The sequence below is a fragment of the Lissotriton helveticus genome, chromosome 1_1 (assembly GCF_964261635.1).
Source record: "Lissotriton helveticus chromosome 1_1, aLisHel1.1, whole genome shotgun sequence".
Classification (NCBI taxonomy): domain Eukaryota; kingdom Metazoa; phylum Chordata; class Amphibia; order Caudata; family Salamandridae; genus Lissotriton; species Lissotriton helveticus.
In genome coordinates, this window is record NC_136057.1 from 1,567,681,932 (window position 1) to 1,567,695,772 (window position 13,841).

The window sequence follows — 13,841 nt, forward strand, 5'->3', positions numbered from 1 at the left end:
TCGACTTTTTCTACAAAATAAAAAGGAGTTGTACTGTAAGTCTCATGATTTTTTTATGGGAGGTGGTTCTAGGGTAGAACTTTCACATTAAAAACCAATGTGGGACTCTTCTCAGATTCGCATCATGAGAGGGATCTTAGGTTCACCTATTGTGGCACAAGTTCAGTGAAATCAACCCTTCTATTAATGGAATGCTATTGAGGTTGGAGGTGAACCCAGTGAATTGAAACGTAATGGATTCCACTCTGAGTGGCATAATTCATAGATAAACAGAATATCAAGTACAAAATTGACTACCATAATATTGGGACGGTGTGAATATATAAGGAAGTATGGGCCATATGTATCATCAACCTGATTTGCGATTCTCAAATAGCAATTTTTAAGAAATCGCTATTTGAGAATCGAAAATAGGTATGTATGTACAAAATCAATTTTTTTTGTGATTTCTTAAAATTCCTTAATTGCGATTAGCAAATTGCAAATCGCAATTAAGGAACACTTTCCCATTCATTTCTATGGGCAAGGAGGCATTCTCAATTTGCGATTCACAATTTGCTAATCACAAATTGAGAATAATTTCAAGGGTGCAGGGCTGTCCCAAGGACACCCTGTTGCACCCCTGAAATATGCATGGGTGCACATGTGGCGCACATACATGCCCTAAGGGCATGTATGTGCGTCACATGGCACTTTGAAAAAAGCAAAAATGTGCATTTTTCAAGGAATTCGCAACTTACAATTACGATTCCTTAAGGACATTTTGCTAATTTGTTTTAGCTTCATACATTGCATTTAAGGAATCGCAAAATATGCGATTCCTTAAATGCAATTGCAAAATAAGGAATCGCAAATTTTGCAATTCCTTGTTTTGCACCAGATTTTGCTTTATACATACCATTTAGCAAATTCGCATTCGCAAAGGCGAATTTCGGCCTTTGCGAATGCGAATATGCTTGATACATATCAAGCTGTTGTATGTTTACTCTCCTTCAATCCACAATATATGTACCTTCACAATAAATATCTTCTAGGTGAGGATGTGCAATTAGGAGTATTAAATATATGCTTACCTGTATACATTTACCTTTATAATACTATTGTGGTTGATATTCTGATCAAATGTTTGTACAACAAACTTTTTCTACTTATTAGTCTGTCATACAACCAATCGTATTGCATCGTTTATTAATAAATTTCAAAACATTGTTTCATAATCAAAATAGTATACATCGTTTAACAACATCGTCACACAAAAATAAAACACACATAAAAACAAGAATAAATAACATTAAATATCCATATAATCAATCAAGGGGGTGTAGAAGCACAAGGGGGCATTTGCGACCTGGATTTGTGTGACATTTAATTCTTTCCTTCTAATAATCCAAGCAGCATACAAGACTTTAGAGACAGCCACCACCACGATCGAGGTTGTGTCACTTTTGCACATTTTATATGCCTCTCCTCTCAATAAACAGAGGGACCTACGCAACCTATCCTTATGACTTAAACCATGAGTTCACAGGGGATCACAAACATAGTGTAAATCCCTGAGATTCTCCTCCTGAAGGTAAAACTTTGAAATAAGTATTGGCTTTCCTTAATTTAATTAAATTAGAGGTCCTTTTTGAACAACACGCCCGGTCTGGCTCGCGGCCGCGTGTAGGGAAAACATTTCCGGGTCGACTACTATACCCCTGCAGAAATCTATTTATAACTTGAGGTCGCACTCCGAATTATATACAGTCAAGTAGGCTGTTGTCCTTATTGCAGGAATCATTACCTGAGTCCTGTCTCCAAACGGCCAGCTTGGCGTTTAATTACCCAATACCTGATAAAATGAGGAGTTTTCCAAACTGTGAGGAGGCCCGAGGCGCAGCACGACGTAAATTCTGAATGTTTTAACAATGGCACCGTGAATGCTGGGACTTTTAAGCTAATGCAATGCTAAAAGTGAAACTATAACGCCAGTTTGGTTGTACTTGTCATACATGACACTCGGCCTCTTTGTAACAGAGAGGTAATAAAGCAATGCTATAAACACCAATAATTTTTTATAGACAAACTCTTTGCTTCCAGCCGCCTCCCCTAGTCAAAAAGGAAGATCATCCTGGAGTGATTCTGTCGTCATTCGATGACTTCAGCCAGCTATTCCTGGGGACGTCATCCCAAGCCATCCTGAAGTCTGCCCACAGGGCCGATTATTTAAATGGGATGACTCTTACTGTAATCACAAAAACTACGCTAGGATGGTGTTCTGATGACTTCCACTGGCAGGGAGTGATTACCTTTTACAACTCCACGAATACTAATTGACAACATCAGGATGAGTGATAATGACTCCAGGATGGGCTCTAGACAATTTAAGGATGACGTCAATTATTCCAGGATGATCCTATAACCGCTCCAGGATGGAAGTGGATTACACTGGAATGATCCCATGGCAATTTCTGGATGAGTGTGGATTATTCCTGGATGATCCTATGACAGCTTCAGGATGGCTATTGATTACATCAGAATGGCCCCATTATATTTTCAGTGTTGATTACGCTAGGATGATTTAATGCCAACGCAAAAATGAGCATGGATTACTTTAAATACTCTTGGAATATTTTAAACCAACTGAAGGCTAAGAGTGGATTACTCCCAGATCTAATTAATAATTTAGAATCATTAATAAATCATTACAGTTGAGTTACACCTTGACAATTCCATGTTAGGAGCATGTTACCCGACTGCCAGTATTCCCTACTAGTTTAGGACTATGGATTTGCTGGTAGGAAAACATTTTGCAGACCACCTGTTAGATGTACTTTCCTGTCAAAAACAGGCCACTTTGATGTGATATGCCTTTTTTACACAATACCAAGAATAGTTTGAAATGCCACAAGTTATAAAGTAAGGCACGGATTTATAAAACTGTCACTGAACGCAGTGCAGCACCCTAATTGGCTGTGTTGCATAACAGGGAGAGAGCAGGGAAGTGGCATGTCTATCCCTCTCTCTAACACCACTGCACTAGAATGCAATGTTGTCTGAGAGTCTAGCCTGGGTTTTGTACTGAAGGGTACCGTTGTGGTACCCCAAATATACTATGTCTAGACAAACGTGGAACCTTTCCCATTTTTGATGAGTGTTGTACCAAATACCAATTTGCTTCGATTTGTAAATCCTGAAAAGGATTTTGATTCAGGTCTGCATTATAAAACAAGCAAACCAAACACAAAACTTCTCTAAACATGGTCCTAATTAACAGATAATTTTCTCCTGCTTTGGAAAGATTACTTTTTAATTCTACAGTGAGAGGTAGATACCTGTTTAAAATAAATCTGAAAAATGCAATTTTAGCTGGGTTTCTGCTGCAGAAATACCACAAGCACCTTCATACAAAAGTAGAGGTCTGCAAGAATGTTATACTTTGCATTCAGATAAGAGTTACAACCAATAGCGGCTTGCATAGGGCGTGCAACAGGGCGGTGGCACGGGCGGAGAGGGGCAGGGTAGCAAACACGGACATACAACAGAATGAAGGAAAGTAATTACATTCCTCCGTTCCGCGTATGTCCATGTTTGCTACCCTTCCCCTCCCCACAGCACGCCCTATACGAGCCACTACTGTTTACGCGTGCTGCTACTCCCATACTCCTGACTCACTGGGACTTGCCTTATTTTGAGGTACAGAGCATTATTTGAAGCTGTTTGACATGGTGACCAGTGGCAAAAGACTAAACCAAACAGTGGTGAAATGAAAAATGTTCAAAAGGTATGTGTCAACATGTAATTTTATTTATCGCAAGCACATATTTAGCCCCTTGGGGGCCAGGATACCGAACAAGAGGAAAAAATCCAGAAAATAGTCCAGGAAAAAAAGGAGGGGAAAAAGGCCAGGCTACTGCAACCAGAACAAATTGCTTAACGGAAACCAGCAACTTAGTCGTTTGATTCTAGATTCGGAGTTTTCTTTAATCCTCTCCTAGCATTGCAAATCTTTATCGCAAGCTTCCTTCTCATACTTCTGTAGTCCAGTGATGGCCAGCCGTTGGTACTGCACACAGACTTCATAAACTCTGGAAAAATAAAATAACATACATCAGTATCATGTTACCACAACTATTTTTAGATTTTAATAGGGCGGAGCTTCCTTTAAAAAGGTTTGTTCCATTATTTCATATAGAGTGCCAGATGAGATATTGTTAGGGTTACAAGGGTTCATAAGTCTAACATTAAGGGCACTTGGTCAAAGAGGCACATGTGGCTAAATAAAAGCTGCAAGCACAGTATTTTATAAGTTCAGTTTGCCATCACCCATTCATCCAGTTTGAGCCCCTCACCTGGACCACAGATTTAGAAATAAAATCACAACTCATGGCTTTGTGCCAGATTTGAAGCACAAACTCAGCACACATTGTTAATAATTACAAGCCCCCATTGCTCTTCTTGCTCTTTTGCAGACATCTGTTGAGTAATGATTGAGTCATCTTACCATTATATGATACCAGACCACACATGCAAACCTTTAACACCATGTACCATGTATAATAATGAATTTTCGCAATCCAAGATTGAATGAATGTTACTTTGAACATTTGTAATATCTTACCAAATAATGCATTGACCTTCTCCTCATCAAGCACAGCTGTTCAAGCACGAGCCTCCGTTACACCTTTTGCAGAAAGTATTTCGCTGATACCATTGAGAAGAAAACCTGCACTGTCCTGAGCTGCCTTGGCTTCCTCCAAGAGCTTGTGCAATTTCCGCTTTGGAACGAGAATATCTTTGAACCGTGAAGGATCATTTGAGTCCTTCACCAACTGCTGCATATCAGTCTGCAAAATAACACAACTATTAACTATTTGCCATCATGTTAGGTTACATATTTAAAAATATATATAGGAAGAGTGGTTTTTTGAGTTGGCATCTATACATGGCTAACAATGTAATATTTGCTAGGTTCCCTCCAACAGTATAAAGCAGCCATATTTAAAAACATTGAATGCAGAAAGATTTCAAAGTGCCAGAATAGCTTGCAATTATCTCTTGAAAAATATCCTGAATCATTAGACACTGTTTCTTCACTAAACAAAAGCAAGAGAAAAAATATATATTAACATATAAACTTCAAAACAGATAAGAACACATTGACCACTTGCAATATATCTTCACACACTAGCCATAATATATAAAGAGGTATTGATAATAAAGGACAAATGTACAATCTATCCATAACCAAGTAAGTTTTCCTTAATAGACAGTATACATTGTAAGCCTGAACTTGAACCTCCTGAAAAAAGTTGCCTTAATAAAATGGTTTATCCAGAAATGGCTGCCTTATAGTAGTGCCACAAGCTAAACGTTTCGGCCCTTTTCATAAGTGTTACATTTGTCTCTGGAGAGCAATCCAAGGCATATGTGAGGATATGCATGTTCATTTTTACTGTCCATTATTGGATTAATTAATCACAAATCTAGGCTTTTACTGAAACAGGTTGGTAATTTGTACCATTATCCTGCAGTTGCAAACTTATTATAAAGGTTTACTTATTGTGCTTACCAGATGATTGGGACAGAAACGTAGCTTTAAAATCTCTCTCTTCGGTGATTGTCCGACCAGCTTCATCTAGATTTTCGACCAGCCATTTACAAAGAACTTCCACAGGATTGTCCAAAAGCAGGAAGTCACCATCTTTTCAAACACACACAGAATGATCTCAAATGAAAAACAGGACGTTGAATGAAACCATGATTATGTCCTGCTAGATATAAAAATCAGGAATTAGTTTGTGTGGTTTAAGTTTCAGAGGTAAAATACAAAGCATATCCAAGTGATTTACAGATTTAATTGGAGAAAAGCACCTCAAAAAGTACACTGACCTGGTGCAATTTCTATCTAATATGCCTAGATTTTGGACTACAAAGAAGTGTTTGGGCATGTACTGAAGGCCATTGAGGAAATTACCTAATAATCAACTTTATTTTTGGAGAGCCAGAGTGTATGCTTAGGTCTTGCTGCTCAGGACAAATAGTAATAGCAAAGTAGAGGCATTATGAGAGAAATAGAAGAACTATTAATAAGTAAACTTTCACACTGGGGTTTGTGACGGGAAATCAAGTTACCTATCCACACAGATGCATAGAGGGTCAGATGCCTGCTACTGATGGAGCGAGGTGGTAAACGCAAAATTTTGTGTACCCCTCTTGAAGTCAATGTCCCATAACGATAACATTTACTAAAGGTGTTTTGTGAAATTAATCAACCATAGAATAAGATGCACACATTTTATTATACACGGGAGTACTAATTTTGCTTGCATGTTGCCATATAATTAATTAATATGTGTTATTGTGTTGCGAATTAATGCGCAGCTTAAATATAAACAAATGCAGACTAAATATGCTTATTGTACACGTTTTTGTGCTAAGAAGTGGTCGATTATGTAAGTATAAAACGCATGTGTGGATTATTTCCTAGGTAACAACTAATGGGAAACTTTAGTATGGTGGGAGGTAAACAGAATGGGTTTAAATTCAATAATTAACATGAATTTGTGTTTGTTTCTATGATAGTTCCAAAAGTGGCTTCTGAGGCCTAGATAAAAAAAATGGACACTCGGGTAAACAGTGAGCAAGACCTGGACAGCGCAGGCGCGCCAAAACCTGCAAGTCAGAATGAACTGCCTGTGCTCGAGAAGGTTCAAGGCTAACTTGGCCCGGAACCTAGGATGGGTGCCAAACATGCATGCTTGAATGTTGTGATCGTGGGAATGGGAGGGGATGTTTCAACTTAAAGAAATAGCTAAGCTATGGACTGTCCTAAAACAAAGACCCTTTATTTTTCTGCTGAACCAACGAGAATATGATGTTGTAATGGTGAGATGATGCTCACCCACCCTGAATTTGTTTAATCAGAGTTTGAATAAGTAGTGATAGTTACTTTTTAGATAGATTAAGTTAGGGAATTAAGGTATAAAAACCCCTGGTTTTGTCTAGAAGGGGTCGCTTTTAGAATTTCTACTGGAAGTGCTGCCCGACTGATGACCGATTCCTGGATGTAAGACTCTTATGATTTATTTGTTTGCTTTGCAGGATTGAAGGATAAGATGAGGGTGTTAGTTAGGGATGTTAGGAGAGAATGAATTTGGAATTCCGTTCTTTGCTAAACTTTAACTGATTTCTAAAATAAGCTATTTTTCCTGAGCTCTAAACAAAATGATCATTTTTTAAATAAACAGAGCGAAGAAGAGAGAGAGCGAGCGAAGGAGAGAGGGAGAGAGAGAGAGAGAGCGAAGGAGAGAGAGAGAGAGAGCGAGCGAAGGAGAGAGAGAGAGCGAGCGAAGGAGAGAGAGAGAGAGCGAGCGAAGGAGAGAGAGAGAGAGCGAGCGAAGGAGAGAGAGAGAGCGAAGGAGAGAGAGAGAGAGCGAAGGAGAGAGAGAGAGAGCGAAGGAGAGAGAGAGAGAGAGCGAAGGAGAGAGAGAGAGCGAGCGAAGGAGAGAGAGAGAGCGAGCGAAGGAGAGAGAGAGAGCGAGCGAAGGAGAGAGAGAGAGCGAGCGAAGGAGAGAGAGAGAGCGAGCGAAGGAGAGAGAGAGCGAGCGAAGGAGAGAGAGAGAGCGAAGGAGAGAGAGAGCGAGCGAAGGAGAGAGAGAGCGAGCGAAGGAGAGAGAGAGCGAGCGAAGGAGAGAGAGAGCGAGCGAAGGAGAAAGAGAGCCCCGCAAGTTGTGGTGGTCATAGACACAGGGGATGAGTGCAGACCTTCCATCCTGCTTAACATAAAATAACTTTTCTCTCTGTCACAGTAGGCTTCTTTGACTTCATGAAAGATGCTCAGCCTAAGAAAAAAAAGTGAACTGGAGAATATTTGTAATGTCCTAAAACCCCTTCTTCACAAAAAGGGTTTTTCACATAGGTTCGTTGTAAAGAGTTTTGGGGCTTGAGGAAGCTTCCATTCACACAATTTTCCAGAGTCACTGCACTTCTGGACCCATAAGAGGCTAAGGGACTTCCTTTTCCATTGAGATGAACATTAACGAGGCACAACCTCAAGTGACAGAGGATGCATTAAAGATGTTGATGTGATGGGTAAATTATGTGTGGTAGTGGGCAGACGTGGTCATCTTTGGGGGCATTTTGCACTTTGTTATCAAATGGAAAGTCATCCAGCAAGCATAAATGAGTGACTGTGGCAAGTAGGGGTGAAAAATCAACTCGTGAGAAAAAGCCTGCATCGGAAAAAGGGAAAAGCAGACTTATTTGTGCCTTGGCACCATGCTCCTCAGTGAGCAGCGCTGTAATGAGACAAGGGGTGCTTTTCTCCTTCTGATGCACACTGCTTTGTTATTGGGATGTGGATTCATGATATGGCAATGCCCTGGATCAAGGAGGGTGTAAAATTAACAGTTGAAATGACACACTAAGGTGAAGTTACATAATGACTGTGTTCTCTGCCTACAAGCGCAGACTTCCACCTAATATAAACATCTGCAGTGCTATAAATGAGTCATTTAAAATATAACATGAGACATCCCTTACCTGTCCTGCCACGAAGAAGTTTGAATGAAGGAATAATGTTTGTATATAGTGTGGAGCAGTAGCGTAATGAAACTTGGTGAGATCCCTGCAGATCACATAGAGAGGCTGCCCTCCAGACTTTCTCAGGAGCTCTGAGGCCACGTTACTGTGCTGAGCGGCTCCCTGGAGTTCGGGACCCCCTGTACTCCAGAGGCCTTTGTTATGCCACTGGTGTAGTGTCTTTCGAAATCTGGAAACTGCATCAAATCATGTAGCTAGTTACAACCTACGACAGAGATGGCAGCAAAGGCTTTTTTTCTCTTACAGGTTACATTGTATCTCATGAATGCATAAGACCATGATATACATATATGGCCTCGTCAATATTAATGAGGGAAGAGCCAATTTTAAGCTGCTCCAGTACTCTTCTGTTGGCTGGAAGGCACATGAGAACTTTTTATAATGCTCGTGAAATTTCGTGCTATATGACATTTGCAAAATTCTATCAATTTTTGTGGCTACAAAATCTCGCAGTTTATACTGACTGAAGCAGAAAACTTATCGTAGGAGACATTTTCTTGTGTGCATCTCGTGACTTTTGAACGTGAGCTATGCCCACCCACACATTCAATTTTCATGCAAGATACCAACATAAGTGGATTTCATTAAATTGCATATAATTTTAACTAATTTTAAGAAGGCATACATTTTCACGTTTACATAGGGCTTATTCTAGAGACTTGGCGAAAGCCAGATAACGGAAGTACGTGGCAGCAGTTCCTGAATTTAGTGCCGAGAACTGACTAGCATCTTTGGCAGGAGGAAAGTCTTTTGTCAACCGCAGTGGCTGTACCCTAGCAAATATTCACTTTTGAACCGCGACTTCACCTGCTAAAAGGTGCTCATTTGTTTTAACTTGTGTTATTATCAATATTATCACACACTCTAATACCACAAGTCGTGTTTCTACTACATCTCTATTTATACCGATTTGGCCAGAGTCTGTCCTTTGCAGTTTTAGAGGGAACTGTCCCAGATTATCACAAGACCGTATGCTGTACTTCGTGTCCCTATCTCTCTTGAAGAATCTCATGTGCTTGTGACACGGATACATTTCAGATGAAATGCAGAATGTCACATGCTTTAGAAGAAATCATCTCAACATTGTACCCAGCGTTAATTTCCGAACTAACACTAGGCAAAAACTTTAGCTACCTAATACACGGGCAGTAATTTATTGTTCCTTAAGGCGAAGAACTTGCTGTAAAACATTTTTTAGGCTTTTTGCAATTTTCCACAATTTACACAGGCACGCACTACCACACATACACAAAATACACATGCTCAAACACAAAAGGTGCACAAACAAGCAGGCATGCTGATACAGACAAACATCAAACACACACGCAATCACGCACGCACACACCTTGCAACGCAGGCATTCATTACACTAACACGAAGCACACACCTTTATCTTAGTATTCCGCCCGGTCACCGGTCAGGTGTACACCCTCGGCTCGGCTTGAAAAAGTGTGCAGCCAACGCATCGGGTGCCACATCAACCAAAGAAATTGTCTTGTTTTCTTTATCTGCTAGAACCTGCGTCTGGCCCACTTAATGAAAACTTGTGCTTTCCGAAAAATGAGGAAGCTCGTCTGGGACGGAAACTGAGCAGCTGGGACCGAGAGCGGAGGACTGCTGCTCTTTTTTAGGTCTCGCCCTGGAACAGGGACAGAGACTCTATAGCTGTCTGATGCCGGGGAATGAGGGACACAAAACTGGCACGATTTTTAGCAGTCGGATTTGGCTGCGCGAACGCGCACGTTCCGTCCTGCGCCGCCCTCCCAGCCTACTGCGCATGCGCCGCCCTCCCAGCCTACCGCGCATGCATGCATGCACACACACAGACACACACACACACACACACGTCGCAGACAGACACTCGCTCACACACACACCCCCTCCCTCACAGTCACACACACGCACTCCAAGACACATACACACACGCACGCACACACATACACACACATACACAGGCCGCCTCCCCCCCGCGCCTACATGCTCCTCTCCCTCCGCCCGCCCGCCGCTCAGCAACGCACTCACCGGCTTCCTCTCCTCAGCTGCAAGGCCCGGCAGCAGGACTCTTCTTCCCTCCTTCGGCACCGGGGCGCAGGGTAGGCTCCTGCCTGCTCCGGTGCTCCCTGCTCCCAACACGGCTCCAATCGCGGCTCTTCCGTGGGAGGCGGGGTAGGCTCCCGCCCTCCTACTTCCTGTTTCCGGGTGTCGCGCCGGCCTGCCTGACTTCCTGGTCGCAGGCCGGCAGAGTAACGAGGATGTTTTGCGGTATGTATTTATTTATTTAATTATGCATTTTTATATAGCGCAGACTTTACCCGAAGGCGGTATTTATTTTTTTATGTATTTATGCATTTTTATATAGCGCGGACTTTACCCGAAGGCGGTATTTCTTTATTCATGTATTTATGCATTTTTATATAGCGCGGACTTTACCCGAAGGCGGTAATGCTTGCCTTAGCGTAATGGTGTTCCTTCTTAATTTATTGGTGGTGTCCCTGTTAGAATTATTCCCACTTTTAGTCTAGCAATGCTTGGCATGATGTTGGCATCTTTGGCATTATTGAGCCCATCCCTGGTATAATGGGACCACAACGTATTGTGGGCATTCTTGACCCAATTGTGCTTCTCTTCACCAGCGGTGATGGTCATCCCTGGCATGCGATGGGTGTTCATGGAATTGGATGTTGATATGTAGACATGTAAAGCCAGACTCTGTCCATGGGGCAGTAATATTCATGAGTACTTGATGACATGGAGATCAAAAATACAACTAAAACTGAAAAGCCATTATTTTGAGAGACTGTCATATTTGTTTTTGGGAATCAGAAATATTTATTAAAATGAAATGCTTGTAATAACAAGCCAATGCATGATTACCAGCTGTGATCGTGTTTTCAAAATGTTTGTAAAGTTGATGTTAAAGTGATAATTCATGCTAATTTCTGTAGTCTTATTTACATCTTGTTTACAATTATACTATACTACTAATGTATGTTTACTAGCCATAACTGTACTGTTATATGTTACATTTTAATTACAGTGTTTGCCTTTTACAATCATTTTCTTACAAACTACCTCGTAAAACAAAAATATTTATGGCTAAAATATTTTGCACTGTTTGCACAATATATTTGTGATGTTTACACTTACCTATTTGAAATTAAAATGTACAAATGGACATTTAGTCAATTACCATTAAAAAGTTTAACTTTTTTGCTAAGATATTCTTGTAATCTTTTATGCAAACAAATTTAAATACTGCATAAATAATTTTAACAACAAATACTTTATATGTAGCTTTTTATGTACATAAGAAAACTATAGCATAAAGCAAAAAACATTGCCATTTACAATAATAATAGCTCAAACTTAAATAATGCGAGACCTATTGCATTGCAAATGCTTGTTTAAGGAAGGCAGCTGCGCTAGAATCGGGGGGTCGACCCAGGATATGGGCGCGTGAAGATCCGTGGAGCTTGCCCCGATGGACTAACATCTACCTAGCAGCTGCAGCACTTACCGGAGTATACACGCTGGAATCGATGAACGTGTGATGCTTTGGAAGTGGAGTTGGAAAAATAAAAAGACCGATCCATCGTCCATTAAGGCCATTGCACTCACGGTATTCCTTCTTGCCGCAGACCAATGACGTCACATCCGGCGCTTCCGGATGTGCGTAGGCTTTTGCAAGAGGAATCCACCGGCTTCAGGATATGCAAGAGTGAGAGAGAGCTGCTCTCCATTGGCATTGTGTTCGAGGCAGCTGTGATTTTTACAAATGTATTTTAGTATTGTGATGGAGTGAATTCGGCAGTCCCAAGGACTTCTACAAAGCTTGTTTTCCTTTGCAAGTCCATTCCTCTTTAGGGCCATGAGCAGGTCTGTCCGCAGTTGTTTAATAAGTCTAACAATCGGATTCCATGGAAATACTCTATGAAGGCAGTATGAAGGAAGTGCATCCTGGGGGTACAGAAAGTATCATTTGCAATCACAGCAGCGCCTCCCGGCATTCCGCATTCATAAACAGTTTGGGGGTTTGTAGGGCTTTTGGATTTTAGGGTGTACAGGGTCATTTTAGGGTTGAGGGTGGGTTTGTGTTTTGGGGGGCCAGGTGTAATTTAAGGGTTTAGAGCATGTTTGGGTTTTGGGGTGCCAGGGTTAATTTTAGGGTTTAGGGTATTTTGGGGTTTTAGGGTACAAAGGTTAATATTAGGGTTTAGGGTGTGTTTGGCGTGCAAGGGTTAATTTGGGGGTTCAGGGTGTGTTTGGGTTTTGGGGTGCCAGTGTTAATTTTAGGGTGTGTTTGGGTTTTAGGGAACAAGGGTTAGTATTAGGGTTTAGGGTGTGTTTGGGTTTGGTGTGCAAGGGTTAATTTTGGGGTTCAGGGTGTGTTTGGGTTTTGGGGTGCAAGGGTTAATTTGGTGGTTCAGGGTGTGTTTGGGTTTTGGGGTGCCATGGTTAATTTTAGGGTTTAGGGTGTGTTTGGGTTTTAGGGTACAAGGGTTAATATTAGGGTTTAGGGTGTGTTTTGGTTTGGCGTGCAAGGGTTAATTTGGGGGTTCAGGGTGTGTTTGGGTTTTGGGGTGCCACGGTTAATTTTAGGGTTTAGGGTGTGTTTGGGTTTTGGGGTGCAAGGGTTAATTTGGGGGTTCAGGGTGTGTTTTGGTTTTGGGGTGCCATGGTTAATTTTAGGGTTTAGGGTGTGTTTGGGTTTGGTGAGGGGGTAGTATTACAAAGCGTATGACACCTTACACAACATGTTTTGATAAAGCCAAACCAAAGTTAGCAATGACCGCGAGGATTATAATACACTTAAAAGTATATGGTATGGCTATATCATAGAACAGCTATAAGGACATGGGGCCATATGTATCAAGCTAATTAGCATTCGCAAAGGCCGAAATTCTGCGAATTTCGGCCTTTGCGAATGCTAATGTGATAAATGGTATGTATCGAACATGTTTGATGCAAAATAAGGAATAGCAAAATTTGCTATTCCTTATTTTGCGATTGCACGTAAGGAATCGCAAAGTTTGCGATTCCTTAAATGCAATGTATCAAACAAAAATTATTCAAAAAATGCCATTAAAGATTCGCAAATTACCACCAACTTCTAGTTGGTGGTAAATTGCGAATTCTTTTCAAAAAGCTTTTTTCCAAAAAACCAAAGGTGCCATATGACGCCCATACATGCCCTTAGGGCATGTATGTGCGCCATATGCCCCCAAATGTCATTTTCAGGGGTGCAGCAGGGTGTT

The 13,841-nt window shown here is 41.1% G+C and overlaps 1 long non-coding RNA gene across 2 annotated transcripts; it reads right to left on the reverse strand.

The window, feature by feature from the left end:
* Window positions 1-3,649: 3,649 nt before the first annotated feature.
* Window positions 3,650-12,215, reverse strand: LOC144773519 (uncharacterized). Of its 2 annotated transcripts, none has more exons than XR_013599995.1 (4): window positions 12,104-12,215; window positions 5,555-5,756; window positions 4,604-4,829; window positions 3,650-4,070 (listed from the first exon to the last, which is right to left on the reverse strand). It is a non-coding gene; the product is annotated as an uncharacterized LOC144773519 (long non-coding RNA). The 2 variants fall into 2 exon arrangements; XR_013599996.1 differs by having other exon boundaries at window positions 3,651-4,070; window positions 5,555-5,686; window positions 12,104-12,175.
* Window positions 12,216-13,841: the final 1,626 nt, after the last annotated feature.